Source organism: Balaenoptera acutorostrata, chromosome 9 (assembly GCF_949987535.1).
Source record: "Balaenoptera acutorostrata chromosome 9, mBalAcu1.1, whole genome shotgun sequence".
In the NCBI taxonomy this organism is placed as follows: Eukaryota; Metazoa; Chordata; class Mammalia; order Artiodactyla; family Balaenopteridae; genus Balaenoptera; species Balaenoptera acutorostrata.
In genome coordinates, this window is record NC_080072.1 from 82,584,981 (window position 1) to 82,600,210 (window position 15,230).

The following is a 15,230-nucleotide window of genomic DNA, read 5'->3' on the forward strand; positions in this document are numbered from 1 at the left end:
CCTGAATTTAGTCCAGGTTCTGATAACGCCTTTAGACTTTGGGACAATCGGCATTTAATTAGAGTCTCATATTCTCACCTATAAAATAAGCCTAAAATAGTTACTTTATACTGTTCTGAGGACTAAATGAGATTACATGTGTAAAATCCCATCATAGAGCTACATGAATATGCACATGCCTTCATTAAGGAGGAGGCTTGCCTCAAAAGGACAAGTAGTATTGGGCCAGACAGAAAAGAAGAGAAAGTGCACTCTAGGCCAAGGAAATGGCTTGATGAAAGACATGAATTTGGAAAAGTACAAGGCGTATTTAGAAGAAAGTGAGTTGAACAATTTGGCTACAGCAGAGTTCATGCAGATAAGCAGGTAGAGAAACAATTCGTGACAGCTGGGCCTTGGATGACTCACAGAGGAATTTCTGAGAGTTAGAATAGCTCTCATACATATGTAGACCTTGAAACACAGTATGATTAAGTGAATTACACAAGGTTATATCATTAACAGTGGAAGTAGAATCCCAACATCCATCTGGCACTCTGTCTCCTTGATGGCCTGGCCAGTGGTTAAGACAATATCTTATCATCTACCTCGTCAATTCATAGCTGAAAACTCACAGTCTGTTAGACATTTTTCATAATACACAGCAGATATCTTTCCCGACCCTCCAGTTTGTGTTGCATTTATGGCAAGAGAAAGCAATTCTAAAACGACCGAGTGGAATGAAAAACAAGGGGCTATTTCTCAAAAATGAGACGGTGCTCTGCAAAAATGAACCGACTTTATGATGCCATCTGGAAAATGCTTTTGTATTCCCGATACAGTGCACTAAGCATAACTTAAAGTTGACTAACCAGCTCTGAAATGCTCTCTTCTGCTTCTTCACATATGGATGTAGCCTACAGGAACAAATGTTATTAGTCCTTGGACAGGACATCTGGTGTGACTCCTCAGCAGCAAGGTGTGCAATTCTTGGGTGAATTTCAACAGAGCCCATCAGCCTAACTTTGGAAACTTTTCAGAGTTGAGCTAGTCCCTGGTGATTGAACTTGTTCAGAAACTAGTGCTTCCAAACCAAATTCTCATCAAGGAGATTGTTTTTCCTTCTTTCTCCCTCCCTCCTTCCCTCTTTCCTCCCCAGCTTGCCTCCCTTCCTCCCTCCCTCTCTTTCTTTCTTTCCCTTTTTTCTTCCTCCCTTCTGACATTTAAAGGTTGTCTGTGATGAGTAATGCCCTGCGGTATACTCAGACAAAATTATAGTCAGACCTGTCACCTCTTAGTGTTGGCAGATGTTCCTCACAGTTTCTTCCAAAGTAACAACAATCCTTTCACATAATTTATTGAATTGGATATTGGAATTATGGACAGAGAAATTCTCCTCCTTTCTCAAATTTAGTAATAGAACCTAATTTTAGCACCAGTAGAAAAGATTTAGAATCTCATAAATGAAAGAAACCTTCATTAATTTGGATAGAAATTAAGCAGAAGCTAAATTTGTTTCATAAAAAAATTGCCAATAAAACAGTCTAACACTTGCATAGGGGAACATTTAATTTGCTGAAGAGAACAAATTGCTTTAAAACAATTAAAAACACCAATTTACAGATGAACAACAAATATGCTAAATACAAATCATTCTTCTCTATTTATTGAAGTAGCTTCCCAACTCCTTTTCTTGACAATACTTAATTAACCTAACTTGAATTGCTTTATTTACTTGAAATTAATAGACAATGTTTCATTTAAAAATTATTATTTTATTGAGACTGAGTCCCATATTTGGTATATACCTAGTGAAAATTAATAAATCTGCTTTTAAAACAATTATTTTTTTAATAAACAATAATGGTCAACATATCGACAGATGAATGGATAAAGAAGATGTGGTACATATATGCAATGCAATATTACTCAGCCATGAAAAAAGAATGAAATAATGCCATTTGCAGCAACATGGATGGGCCTAGAGATTGTCATACTGAGTGAAGTAAATCAGACAGAGAAAGAGAAATATCGTATGATATCACTTATTTGCAGAATCTAAAAAGAAATGATACAAATGAACGTATTTACAAAACAGAAATGGACTCACAGACTTAGAGAATGAACTTATGGTTACCACTGGGGGATGGGGAAAGGTGGAGGGAAGGGATAGTTAGGGAGTTTGGGATTGACATGTACACACTGCTGTATTTTAAAAAGATAGCCAACAAGGACCTACTGTATAGCACAGGGAATTCTGCTCAATGTTATGTGGCAGCCTGGATGGGAGGGGAGTCTGGGGGAGAATGGATACATATATATGTATGGTTGAGTCGCTTTGCTGTGCACCTGACACTATCACAACATTATTAATCAGCTATGCTCCAATATAAAATAAAAAGTTTAAAAAAAACAATGCCACTTACAGAAACATGGGTAGACCTAGAGATTATCATACTAGATGAAGTCAAAGACAAATATCATATGATGTCACTTATATGTGGAATCTAAAAAAAAAAATGATACAAATGAATTTATTTACAAAACAGAAACAGACTCACAGGCTTCAAAAACAGACTTACGGTTACAAAAGGGGACACATGAGGGGAGGGATAAATTAGGAGTTTGGGATTACCATATACACAGTACTATATATAAAATAATCAACAAGGCCCTATTGTATAGCACAGGAAACTCTACTCAATATTCTGTAATAACCTATATGGGAAAAGAATCTGAAAAAGAATGGACATATGTATAAGTGTAACTGAATCACACTGCTGTACACCTGAAACTAACACAACATTGTAAATCAACCACACTCCAATGTAAAATAAAAAATTATATTTAGAAAAAATAGGAAGTGAGGGTTAAAATCAGTGGTACTGTTTTGGAGACCATGGTTGTCCCCAGATGGGAAAATATTTAAATGGGCATAACCATTGAGACATGAAATTATAGATTTGTTTTGGCCAGAAAAGACACGGAGGAGGTATCTCATTTAGAACAATTTGTGGTATGAAAGTGGGTTCTTTATATCTCAACAAATACCAAATAAATTTAAATGATTGAGGCAAAATTTTTCCTAAGGAAAGTGATTTATTGTTTTGACATAAAGTGAACAAGGTCAATATCATCAAAACGCTCTTAACCCCAGAAAAACTGTGCCATCTCCAAACATACCCAATGTCTACTAAGTGCACGCATTATTTATACGAGACTCAATAAGTTTCAATGAAATTTGTAATCCTACAATAATTTCTCCAGGAACAAAAGCAAACAGCATCAGGGTTGTCAATTAGCTTACTGCCTATGGAGGGTACTACAAAAAGAAAATTTAATCATTAATATCTTTAGTATTTTAAATAGCCAGAACTAATGAAAGACAACACTAATGTGGACAAATGTAAAATATGCAAGCAAGTATGTAACAATATGGAATAAATATTTATACAAAGGTACATGCAGAGGAGTTATTGCAATTTGTTTCACTTTACAAAGACTTTAGGAGGTTGAGAGAAGTTTGGGCAGAGGAGAGGTCAGGCAGAGATAAAACCCAAGATACTCAGTAGAAAAGCTAAACCCATACATCATTGTCTAAATCAGTGACTTCTAAACTTTTTAATCCCATGCACCTATGAATAAAACATTTAAGTATATACCTTTAAAAAAATAATGGTCAACACATTATATACTTATATGAGGGCTGATTATTTGGTTGGCTAGTTGTATGAGCATTTTTGCCTCATTCCAACTCTGAACTAACCTTTTTTTCTGAGGGGAAAACAGTATACTTAGTCACTCCATAGACAAGAAAGAAAGTAAAGTGAGTTTTATTAACATTCAGCATCTCATAAAAAGATTTGGTTGTGGGGAATGAAGGTGGAAATGATATCTGAAATGAAATATTTCAGTTTTCCACACTGTGGCACCATGGTTGATAAAAACAATGACTTGGTCATAAGTCAGTTTATTATTATTTTAAAGGTCCTAAGCACTGTTCTAGGGGCTTTATACATATTCATCCATTTAATCCAACCATAAATCCTATGACGTAGATATATTTATAAATTCATTTTACAGGTGAGGAAACTGAGTTACAGAGAGGCTAGTTGACTTGCCCAAGGTCACACAGCTGGCCAGTGGAGGGGCTTGGACAGACTTCACTTTCTAACTAGTTCTGGAAGTTTAAGATTAAAGTGGTTAACCTACATAAAAGTTTCAGTTATATGTGGAATTAAAAAAAAAAATGATCTAACCAAGCCAAATGAAAACAAACACTGAGATACAGAGAACAGAGTAGTGTTTACCAGAGGAGAAGGGAACTGGGGAGGAAGGAGACATGGGTAAAGGGATCAACTGTATGCTGGCTGACAGAAACTAAACTTTTGACAGTAAACAAGCTATAGTGTATACAGAAGTCGAAATATAATGTCGTACACATGAAATTTATGTAATGTTACCTCAATACATTAAAATATTTTTTTAATTAGCACATAAGGGCCTATTAAATATAGCACCCTTACATTTCTGACTACTTCTCAGGCGCCTTTTCCTCTTCTTGGCTTCAAGACATTAGTGTGTCTCAAAGGTCTCTCCTGACTCCTTCTCATCTCTTCTCTATCCACACTCTCCCCTTGGGACCTACTCCACTCCTGAGCCTGTAAATGCCACCTCTGTGCTGATGGTTCCTGTAAAAAAACAAATAAACAAAAAACAATAAAAAAAACACATTCTTCCTCTGTTTTCCCTCGACTCACACACTCACGATACTTCTGACACCAGATACGTGGGTTTTCCACTCATCAACCAATTCTCTGACACCAGCTGGATGTCCTACAATTTGACTCAATTCTGACACTATCTACCTGGAGACAGCATCATTACCCATAGATTAAGGGCTCAGTCTCACAAGACTGCCTCTCCCCTCCCCCCACTTCAAATGCCAATAGCAAGTCCCAGGTTGTCACCTGTACTTCTGACCCAGAGGATATAAACTGGGATTCCCATGACCTCATCCTTGGGTTTGATCATTTGCTAGAGCAGCTCACATAACTCAGAGGAACACTTACTTATATTTAACAACCTATTTTATAATGAAGGATATGATAAAGGATACAGATGAACATCCAGATAAAGAGATACGTAGGGCGAGATCTGGGAAGGTCCTGTGCACAGGAGCTTCTTACCCCATGGAGTTGGGGTGCACCACCCTCCTAGCATGTAGATGTGTTCATCAACCCATAAGCTCTCAGGATCCTGTAATTTTGGGATGTTTATGGAGACCTCATCACCTGGGCATGATTGATCATTAACTCAATTTCTAGCTCCTCTCCCCTTCCAGAAGGATGGGCGATGGTGCTGAAAGTTCCAAGCATCTAATAATGGTTTGGTCTTTCTGATCATCAGTTCCCATCTGGAAGCTATCCAGGAGACTACCAAGGGTCACCTCATTAAAACAAAAAATACTATCACCCAGGAAATTCCAAGGGATTTAGGAGCTCTATGTCAGGAACCAGGGTCAAAGACTAACATATAGTTTCTCTCTTATTTCACAGCTCCCAATGCTTCACCTTCACCCCTTACATCTCCCAGCCCTTCAGATTCATATACACCCTGCCTACTCTTCATAGTTACATCATGTTTAACAGGCAACTCAAACCTATACAGCCAGAAAAGCACACTTGATTTTTCTCCTTCAGATCTGCTTTTCCCTTCAGTTTTTCCCATCCTCAGAAGATGACACCATCCTCAGTCCTTTTGCTCCAGATAACAATCTAAGATTTATGATCCCACATCAAATCCTTCCATAAGTCCTGCAGATACTACCTCCACTTTTCTCCATTTATGTTTACATAGCCTAGTTCAAAGCACCATCCCTCTTGCTTGACTATCCAATAGCCTCCTAAGGAATCTCAGCTGCCTCTCAGGACTTTCATATACATCCACAGTCCGCCCAGAGGTGCTGTGCTCGTTTTGAAATATAACGCAATCAAGTTACTGCCCTCCTTAAAATCCTCAAATGCCTTCCTATTGTATTTAAATTAAACTCAAACTCTATCATGATTCATAAAGCCACTCAAGATCCAGCCTCATTCTAATCACTTCTTTCCTGTCCACTATCTCCAGCCCCTCTGATCTGAATCACAGATCCTCAGGTTCATTCCTGTTTTTGAACCTTTGCCCAGTTTTTCCCCCTTCTGGAAATATGTTCCCTTTGGTCATTCAATGGTTGGCTTCTTTATGTCACTTCAAATGTCACCTTCTCAGGGAGACTTCGTAACCACCCAGTTTGAAGTAGCTCTTTAAACTCTCTACATTGTGTTATTTATAACCCAATACTGGTTTTGATTGTCCCTCTTTTCAATAACAACATCATACACATGCATGTGTGCATGCTTGCCTAAAAATATAAGCTCCGTGAGAGTGGGAGTCCTGTCTTTTTTGCTGTTGTTGCTCTGATTCCAACATCTAGCGTGTAGTAGCCAATAAAAGATAATCACTGAATTAATGAATGTTTTAGATTGTAGTTGCTGTTATTAATGGTCCTTCTTAAGGTCAAGGACAACTTGCATCTCCTACCCCTCTTATTGATACATTCCAAGACAGAACTGGGTTTGGCCTAGTTAACCATATCAGGTAGAGAGAAAGATGTAAAAGGAAAGACAACCTATTTGTGGAAGCTGAGCAACCACCTAGAACACTACACAGAATTCAGCGTCTGGTGACAGCAGCTCTAAATCACAAGTGATACTTGGTAAACAATTAGCATCTATATTCCAGCTTGAAGCAATGGTACCCCCCAAACCAGTGGCAGAGTTTAGTGATGGAGAATTAGCACCAGGTGACATTGGGAAGTGCAGGCAGGCAGGCAGGCATGACAGTCTTTGAGCAGGAGCCCAGCCACCTGGGGTTCAGAGGCCAGCTTTCAAGCCCTGGCAGGAAACAGAAATGACAGACACCAAGGGCAAAGCCACATTTCTAAAAGAAATGGACATTTAATTTGTTGACAAATTTGAGAAATCCAAGCCCAAAGAACAAAGTAGGGTTCCATGTATTAGCATAAAGCACAAAAGAGGGTTGTTACTCCTCAGACAGAAGCCCGCTCTCAGGGCTGGAGAGGGGGCAGGTGACTTGATGCAGAGTTTCAGGCTAAAAGTGGACCAGAGAGTGAGGAGGTCATAATGTGAGGCTGTGTTCAAAGCAGTGGGCAGTCCAGCTAGACAGGAGGGCTCCATCGATTGCCTTCCACTGCATCATAACGCTGTCAGACATGAGACCCGAAAGCCCATCTTCCTGCCGGCTGCTCTCGATCAATATGATAGATCTTCCCCTCAGAGGCCTGTCTGAATCCTATTACTCTGCCTACACGCATGTGGAGCTAAATTAATGATGATGACTCATGGGCTTCCAAGCATCTGTAAACTGTTATTATCACCATCCACACCAGCACTTTATTGATCTCTTCTATTAGATCTCTTCTGACTCAGTTTATGACCATCCTTTTATAGGAAGTCAAAAGGTTAACCTTTTCTTTCCTTTCTACCAATAGTCAAGTAAATGTAGATCCAGCCTGGGGGCCGGGTGTGGGGGGGTCTGTGTCTGCCCAAGGCTAGACTAGTGACCATGCTTATTAGAGCTGTGTGGATTTAGGTGTAGCTATTACAACCTAAACCTACCTGATAGTCTTCCCTCAATGCTCAGGGCAAAAAGGAGTTTGCTGGAGATAACTTCTTCACACTGATATATGAACTGAACTTATCAAACAGTTAAATAAAACATTACGACTAATAATGAATATACAAGAACAAATTTAGTTTTGACCACTGATCACACTTGGTGCATAGACTGTTTAGCATTCTGTAATCAAGGATGATTAGAAAATTATTGATACTTTAGTCCTGCTATCCTGATCTGCTGTAACCTTTTTTTTCATATTTTCCTGTGGGGTTGACTGGGGGCTTATGACTTCATCTAGTAACTCAGTGCTTAGGTATTATAATTTCAATCAGGGTTTGGGTGCCCCCTCTACAGTGTTGCATGTCCCCTTGCTCACAATGGACCTCAATCAGCATCTGGCACAAAAGGATCACTCAAGAAATAATACTGAAGGAGTAAATGAATGCTCTTTCCTTGGGAGTGTTAACACTCTACTAACTGTACATGGGACTTCCATAATTATGGTCTTGGCCTAAGGTTTTCTGAGCATTGTAGAAATGGAGAAGACCTGGTTGCTGCAGTGTCAGGAAAACTTTCCAAGCAAATCTATAATAACCATTGAATAAAACATGAGTTCATTAATTCTGTGAGACACATATAGAGACACACGTATTATAAATGCACAGATAGACATACAAGCATGGATATTTAGTGAATGTATGTGTGCATGTCCAGTGTATGCACTTCATGGCTCATCGAACTGGAGGGCTAGGACAGTGTGACATTCATTCTTGTTATGACCTCTCCTCCGCACAGCAAAGAGTCGTAGGTTGTAATCTAGTTCACATGCAGTGCTCTAGGGAAGGCAAAATAATTTTAAGCTTGTTCTTCTTTTTACCTATATCAAAATTCAACATTTGTGCAACTCTTTTTGGAAGAGAAGCAACTAGTACTACAGTGCATCTGGATGTGAGAAAAAAAATCTAGGGCATTTCCCCATGAGTCAACAGGATTTGAAATGGATGAGATGCTTTTTTTGTGTGTTTGTGGAAATGGCAGGGTGAATGCAATGCCATCAGCAAATAAAAGGATCCAAATAGGGGAAGATGTAAAAGTGGCTTTCAAACTAAGCCAGATGTATAGGCTTCATCTAGCCAATGTCCTACTTTATTAAAACATCACCTCTTATTTAACAGATCATTTAAACATTTTCCACTTTTTAAGGAAGCTCCAGTGTTTATGATAGACACAGAGATTATAACATTACAAAAATGTATTTTTCTCTCGAGACTTTGTATGTTGTTAAATTTGCATTGTGAATGATAAGTAGGGAGCTTCAGATGCTACATTCTTAAGCATCTGTTCAGCCAATATGTGATTACATGTTATAATCTGCTTCAATCGCATTTGCTTCACTGTTAATCAAAAACCAAAAGTTCTGCCTTGCACAATAGCTTTTTCAGGGTTTCCATAGTTTGAATCTGAAAAAGTATACTTAATTATTGGGCAATAAGTTCTTATGAAAGTTTCTCCTGTGGAATGTCCATATTATGGATTAAAAGATATTAATTGTTACAAAAAATAATCTGAAAAACTGCAGAACCTGGAAACTGATATAATAATTATTCTGATATATAATTATTCTTTCCCTTTAACGTGTTCAATATATTAAAAATGAAATTCTAAGTTGTGAGATAAGGACTACTGGATAAAAATAAGCAGAATACATTGATTCTTTATCACTTTTCTTCTAATTTTTTCTCATAACATATTAGATTGAAAGTATTTTCTTTAAATATATACACTTTTAAAGTTTTTGTTTTTATACTGTATTGTTTTGAAGAAAGTAAATTGTCAGTTTTCTTAATCTTTAGAATTTGCATCCTTGCTTACTAGTCAATATTGATATCAATGGGGTCTCACAGATAAATCCAAATGAAAGCCTTCTACATCAACAGCCATCAGCCCTTTATCAATCATCAATTTTGAGATTTAGCAAATCAGGTGTTTTGGGGTTTTTTTCCTATTATTTGGGCCTACTTCTTTGGTCAATTTCTACAGAAATAATTAGAACTCCTGTTACTCCCTACATAGATTTTTCTACTTTCTTCTTGGAGAACAGGGGAATCATTTTATGTTGAAATTCTCTGAGCACTTATAGGAAGTGTGACAGCAAAATGGAAGTGACAGGAGCCTGTTCCAGTGAGAGATACCTGTATGCAGATGGTTGACTCTGATGCAGAAAGTGAATCAAAGCTCTTTAACAAAAGAAGCCCAAGAGAAACTGACAACTGAAAATAAACCTAAACATAGCATTTTATCAAACTTGCATTAAAGAAAAGTGTTTGTGTATCTCTTTGAAACACATTTTTTAGAGTCAAAGAAACGATAGATTTTATTTCTCTTGAAGATGACTGAGGATTTGGGGCAAATCATCTTCAGACTGAATCCTTTCTGCTCTTTCCTACCTGTGAAAAAAGATAATACTCATGCATCAGGAAGGGTCTTAATGCTTACTGAGCTCTGTAAAGTTTCCTCAGGTAAAGGTCAAATTATCCAGCATTTATTTTTAAGCAAGGAACACTTTTTTTCTCATTTAAAGAATCATTTTCTCATAAGTGGAGAATAAATTGCATATTACATTAATAAATACAGTTTCTCTCCCAAACACCTTCTTGCCTAAAGAACTGTATAGTTTCTCAAGCATGGTGTGGATTACTGATTAATTCCCACTACCACCAAGGGGAATAAACAAGGAAAACTTATGTACACACACAGATTATACACACACGTAAACACACACACCCCTTGTACACAAATAACAATGAATCAAGGATATTTTGGTGTGCACGTATAACTCATTTATTGGATCATCAAAACTTGCTCAGATGCAAGCACAGAGTTTTACTATTTTTCAAACCTTTTGTTTTGAACCCCCTCTGCAGGCTCTTTCCTCTCTTTAACTAGATAAAATCTTAGACAGTTCCCATAACACTGTCAGTCAGGTATTTACCAATCATGTAAAAATCCTAATCATTCTAATATCTATCATCAAAGTCTCATGGATTTAAAACTCCCTGCCCGCAGCTGGCTCCTGACCTGGTGAAGAAGGAGGGTGTGACAATCTCTCTTTCCTCAGACTTGCTCTCCCACGGCTCCTTGTCCATTCATCAGCTGCCTCTGGCTCTACAGAGTTGGAGGAGAGAGGGAGGGGGTGGGGAGGATTGTATCTCACTGGAACAGCTGTGTATCTGACTCTGGAGCCCTCTGCACACAACAGAGGTCCAAATACTAACCCTTACTCTTGGAGAGGTGGATTTTTAGAACGGTGACCATTGAAGATCTTGTACCTAAAGTTCTCTGAGGATGATGCCTTGATACTTCTTCAGCTGGTTTCTTATGGCATCCCCCTCAGCCTCCAGCTTCAGGCAGTCTACCCCACACAGGATCCCTCTGTTGGAAGCATCTTTTCCCTTTTGGGTAATGTCTCCTTTGAGTCCAACCAAGTCCAGTTTTTCTTCTGCCTTTGGGAGTATAACTCTCCCCCTCTGAATCATCTTCTTCCCCTCTGGGCCAACTCTAGGTAGCCTCTTACTTTTAGGCATTTCTGAGCATGAGCTCCAAATTCTTCTATCCCTAAACTCCAGGAAGCACAGCAGAATGTGTCTTTGGCCACCTGATTTGAAAGTCCTGTATGTAGGGAGAAGAAAATAAGGAACAGGTCTCCAATTCTTTCTCTCTGCTTGTGGTGGGATTGAGGAGATGCCTCCAAGAAAGAAAAAAGGTAACCTAGCTGACAGAACTCCTGGAAAACAATAATATTTACTTGCAAGAGAGTCTTTATCAAAGGAAGACTTCTAGCAAAATATATCTGATGTCTCCAGGATTACTTATGGAAAACAAACCTAGAATACATGAATTTATCAGGTATAATTCCTTGGAAATGTCATTTGCTTTAAATACCTATCTGAATATAAAATGGAGATGTTTCATGACTGAAATAACACCTTTCTCTGTAAGTAATATCTCTGCATACACAACTCAGAGACCTCCTACGGTAATCTGAACCAAAGCACAACTTCATGCAGTAAGAAAGGGCCTGGGGACCTACAGTCGTGGTCCTGAATCACTCTCTGCTTTGGCTCTGCTTTGTGGTTACTTGTATCCCTAAAATTATTATTAAAGCTTGAATCTGCATGGGATGTCAAATTCACAAGAGTCTGACCTGATAAACCATCTTTTGTGTTATCTCAGACAGCCTAACCACTTGCATTGAAAGGTAGTGTTACTTTAAATCTATTTTCTCAGGTTTTGTGCTTAAAAACTTTTTTTCTCTGCTAGATATGCTTACTTCGAAGGTAATAACAGGGTAAAGAAAATTAACTTTCTTTGTTTTTTTTCGGAGGCTCAAATCTGACAGGCGCTTCCTGGATGTAAGGGTTTTCCTGATCTAATATGCAATATAGTACATCTTGAAGGTGGTTTCTTTAACTGATCTCCACTAGATGACAAATTCCTAAAGGGTAAAAATCATGTATAATTCACCTGAGGATCAGTGGTGCCTAGCACAAAGTAGACGCTCAAATAGTGAATGATGCTGATTTAAGTTTTACACCTTGTCCTTTGCTGGAGTTTATGAAAGAGAGATGGGCCTGAGATAATATTTACTTTTGTCTTAAGGGCTTTACTTTAGGCTGCAGGAGAAGATGGTGGCACAAGCTCAGAAGAAGAGAAGACAGAAGGCACCAGAGAATAGCTGGTATATATATTCCCTTGTCAAACTTCATGCATAAATTTCATCCTTTTACAGAGAAGGGAGCTGTTTTCAGGAGGTTATGGTAAGACATGGGGCTTAAGTCATTTTGCTTTGGTCACACATCATGTCACAGATTAAAGGAGAAAGGCATTCTCTCATTTATTCTTGGAGCAGTTATTGTTCCAACAGTGTGATAATTAAAGGGATTATAGCACTTTGAGAACTGGCTACTTTGGAAGCCCATGGAAACCCTAGACTTGGCAAGAATCAGTGTTCACATGTAGAAAGCAGTGGTCGTATGGAGGATGTTATCCTCAAGTGACAAGGAAGACAGATGTCGATAAAAACAGCATATTGGAAGAACACAAGAGGACTGTTCACCACCAGGTAGAAGAAAAGCCTGAGGATTCAAAATACAAAGAAACAGACTAGAGGAAGTATTAATGGGGGGTGCGGGGGGTGTAAGGTCCTGCATTAAACAGGTTGAAGTAATGAAATAGTGAAATTTACATATTCATATCCAAGTATCATTTGCTGTACCCAGAAGCTGCTGGGCTCTGGGAAAATATTGATTACAAATATTGACTGAATGAATGGAAAGATTCAATTGTTTATTTTTCTAAGTCCAATACAATAAAATATGTTTCAGACCAGCCATTAAGGCAGGCATTGTACAAGGAAAAATTAAAAATGGGTGTAAGGTGGTGAAAGAGGTCATAAATTTCAGTGGATATGCTACAATAGTTAGGTTGCAGACAATAGTTGGTGCAAAAATAGATTATTATGATGTATTGGGTGACTTACAAAATCATTGGAAATGTTATAGAAGCTGGCTGTATTTTGAGCTTCCAGGAACTTCTACCAATGATGGGGAAGCTTCCACTTGAGCTGTAGCAAGCCATCAAATTAGGAAGCTGCTAACCACAGTTTTAAGCTGCATCTCACAGTTTACATCAGCAAAACAAATGCCTCTTAACTCCCCACTTAACAGAGTTTCAAATTCAAATCTCATATGATTTTACCAGGTTGGTAGAACCTAAATTACATCTATAACTCCAGTTGCAAGGAAATCTGGGAAATGCAGTTTTTAGCTTTCCAGCCTCTACATTTTGTGAAGACACAGAAGAATGAGATTGGAATGGATGCCAAATGATCCAGTGCACAGAATCCACCATAGTTGGGGTTTAGAAAACCCACTACTTCATCCTCTACTTTACATTGTCTATTTATTCAACTATATTTATTGAATGGCTGTTTTACGTTTTAGACACCATTCCTTGTTTCCAAAAATGAACAAGATAAAAAGGTAGAGAAAACAACTTGGGTTCTTTTTCTCTTTTTTCTTTTCTTTTGTTATCTTTATTCTACTTTGGAAACAGGATTTGGAGTAGTATAATTTGGGGCTGAGTGTGCCTTCTGTAGCAAATGCCTTTGTCTCTAGAGAAGGAAGACAGGCCAGGCAGTGGTCCAGGGGAACAAGAGGGTGGGAGCTGGTTGCTTAGAATTGGCTGCATTCTCAGGCTCAAGGGGGAGGACGACAGGGATCATGAGGTTGCTGTATTTTCCAGCTCTGTGCACCAGGGTAAAGAGCAGAGAGGGATTTGGGCACAAACCCTGCTCGGGACAGAATTTTTTTGGCTATAATGTCCCTTTCATTCTATCTCAGACACTGCCTGACCATAGCAGCTAAAGGGAAGAAACTGGAACACTCAGTTGAAAAGAAATGCAAACACGAAACCTGAAGCAAATGTAGAACTGTACAAAGGGAAATTGACTCCAGGCTGGGTAGTTTACAATGGCTGTGAGAGGCAATGAGGAAAATCATGGGGTGCAGGTAATTCGCTGACATGTTCAAATATACACAGACTTTCAAGAGGTAAAAGAAAACCAACTATTACACAGGAAGATTTTTTCCCTCAAATATTTTCTTTTTATAGTTTCTGGCTTGGACTGGAAATATTTTAATGAAATGTGGGAAACTATATCCATAAAAAATATGAGAAAAATTACCAAAGAAATAGTCAAATTTGGTAGTATTTTAAGGTTTGGGTGAAATGAATGATTATTTAAAGAAGACCAGCTTATTCATTTACATCCAACTTGATGTTTTTTGGGGGAAGTGGGAAGGTGAGGGCAAGATTCTTAAAAAACTCTGTTAAATGAAGTTGTCCAAAATGTCACCAAAGTGCTCAAGCTCATTTATACCTCCCCAGCTTTTTTGTAAGATAAATAGAGGAGATTTTTTTTTTAAGTTCCCATTTTATAAATTAGAAAACTGTAGAGAGACAGAGATTCAGTGATGGGTCTAATGTCACACAATGATAATTGTTACCTTTTATTGAGGGTGTTTCATAGGGTAGGTGTTGAAAGTCCTTTACTTTCATTATAGTTAATCTTCATAACACTCATGATAGATATGTTTGTCCCCCTTTTACAAATTGGAAAAGTAAGACCAAGAGATGCTAGAGCAATTACTAGCAGCCACAAAACCAACAAATACTAGAGCCAGCACTTGAACCTAGACTCATGTGATTTCAAAGCCCATGTTTTTTCAGTACCCCACACAGCTGTCCTTAGTCTACCACCCTGCTAGCACTAGAACCACTAATAAGATCAAAGTCTTGATATTCAGGTCAGCACTTTACTGAATAATAAATACATAAGCATACCTTTTGGCCCTCCTAGACACCACTTATAGCTTGCATTCTTCTCTCCTTGGAGTTTCTTCTCTTTTCACATTATTTTTCCTGTTTTCTTCAATCATAAAATCAGCTGTAAGACAGTTCCTTGCCTTAGAAAAATATACTCAGCTATTTGGATGGTGGATATGATTGTT

At 38.2% G+C, this 15,230-nt stretch overlaps 1 long non-coding RNA gene across 1 annotated transcript in view; it reads right to left on the reverse strand.

Moving 5' to 3' along the window:
- Positions 1–3,299: 3,299 nt before the first annotated feature.
- Positions 3,300–15,230, reverse strand: part of LOC130708943 (uncharacterized) — a 30,513-nt gene continuing 18,582 nt past the window's right edge. The window contains exons 2-3 of the long non-coding RNA XR_009009331.1: positions 15,064–15,166; positions 3,300–4,670 (exon numbers count right to left, since the gene is read on the reverse strand). This is a non-coding gene — a long non-coding RNA (uncharacterized LOC130708943). The remainder of the gene's footprint in view (positions 4,671–15,063; positions 15,167–15,230) is intronic.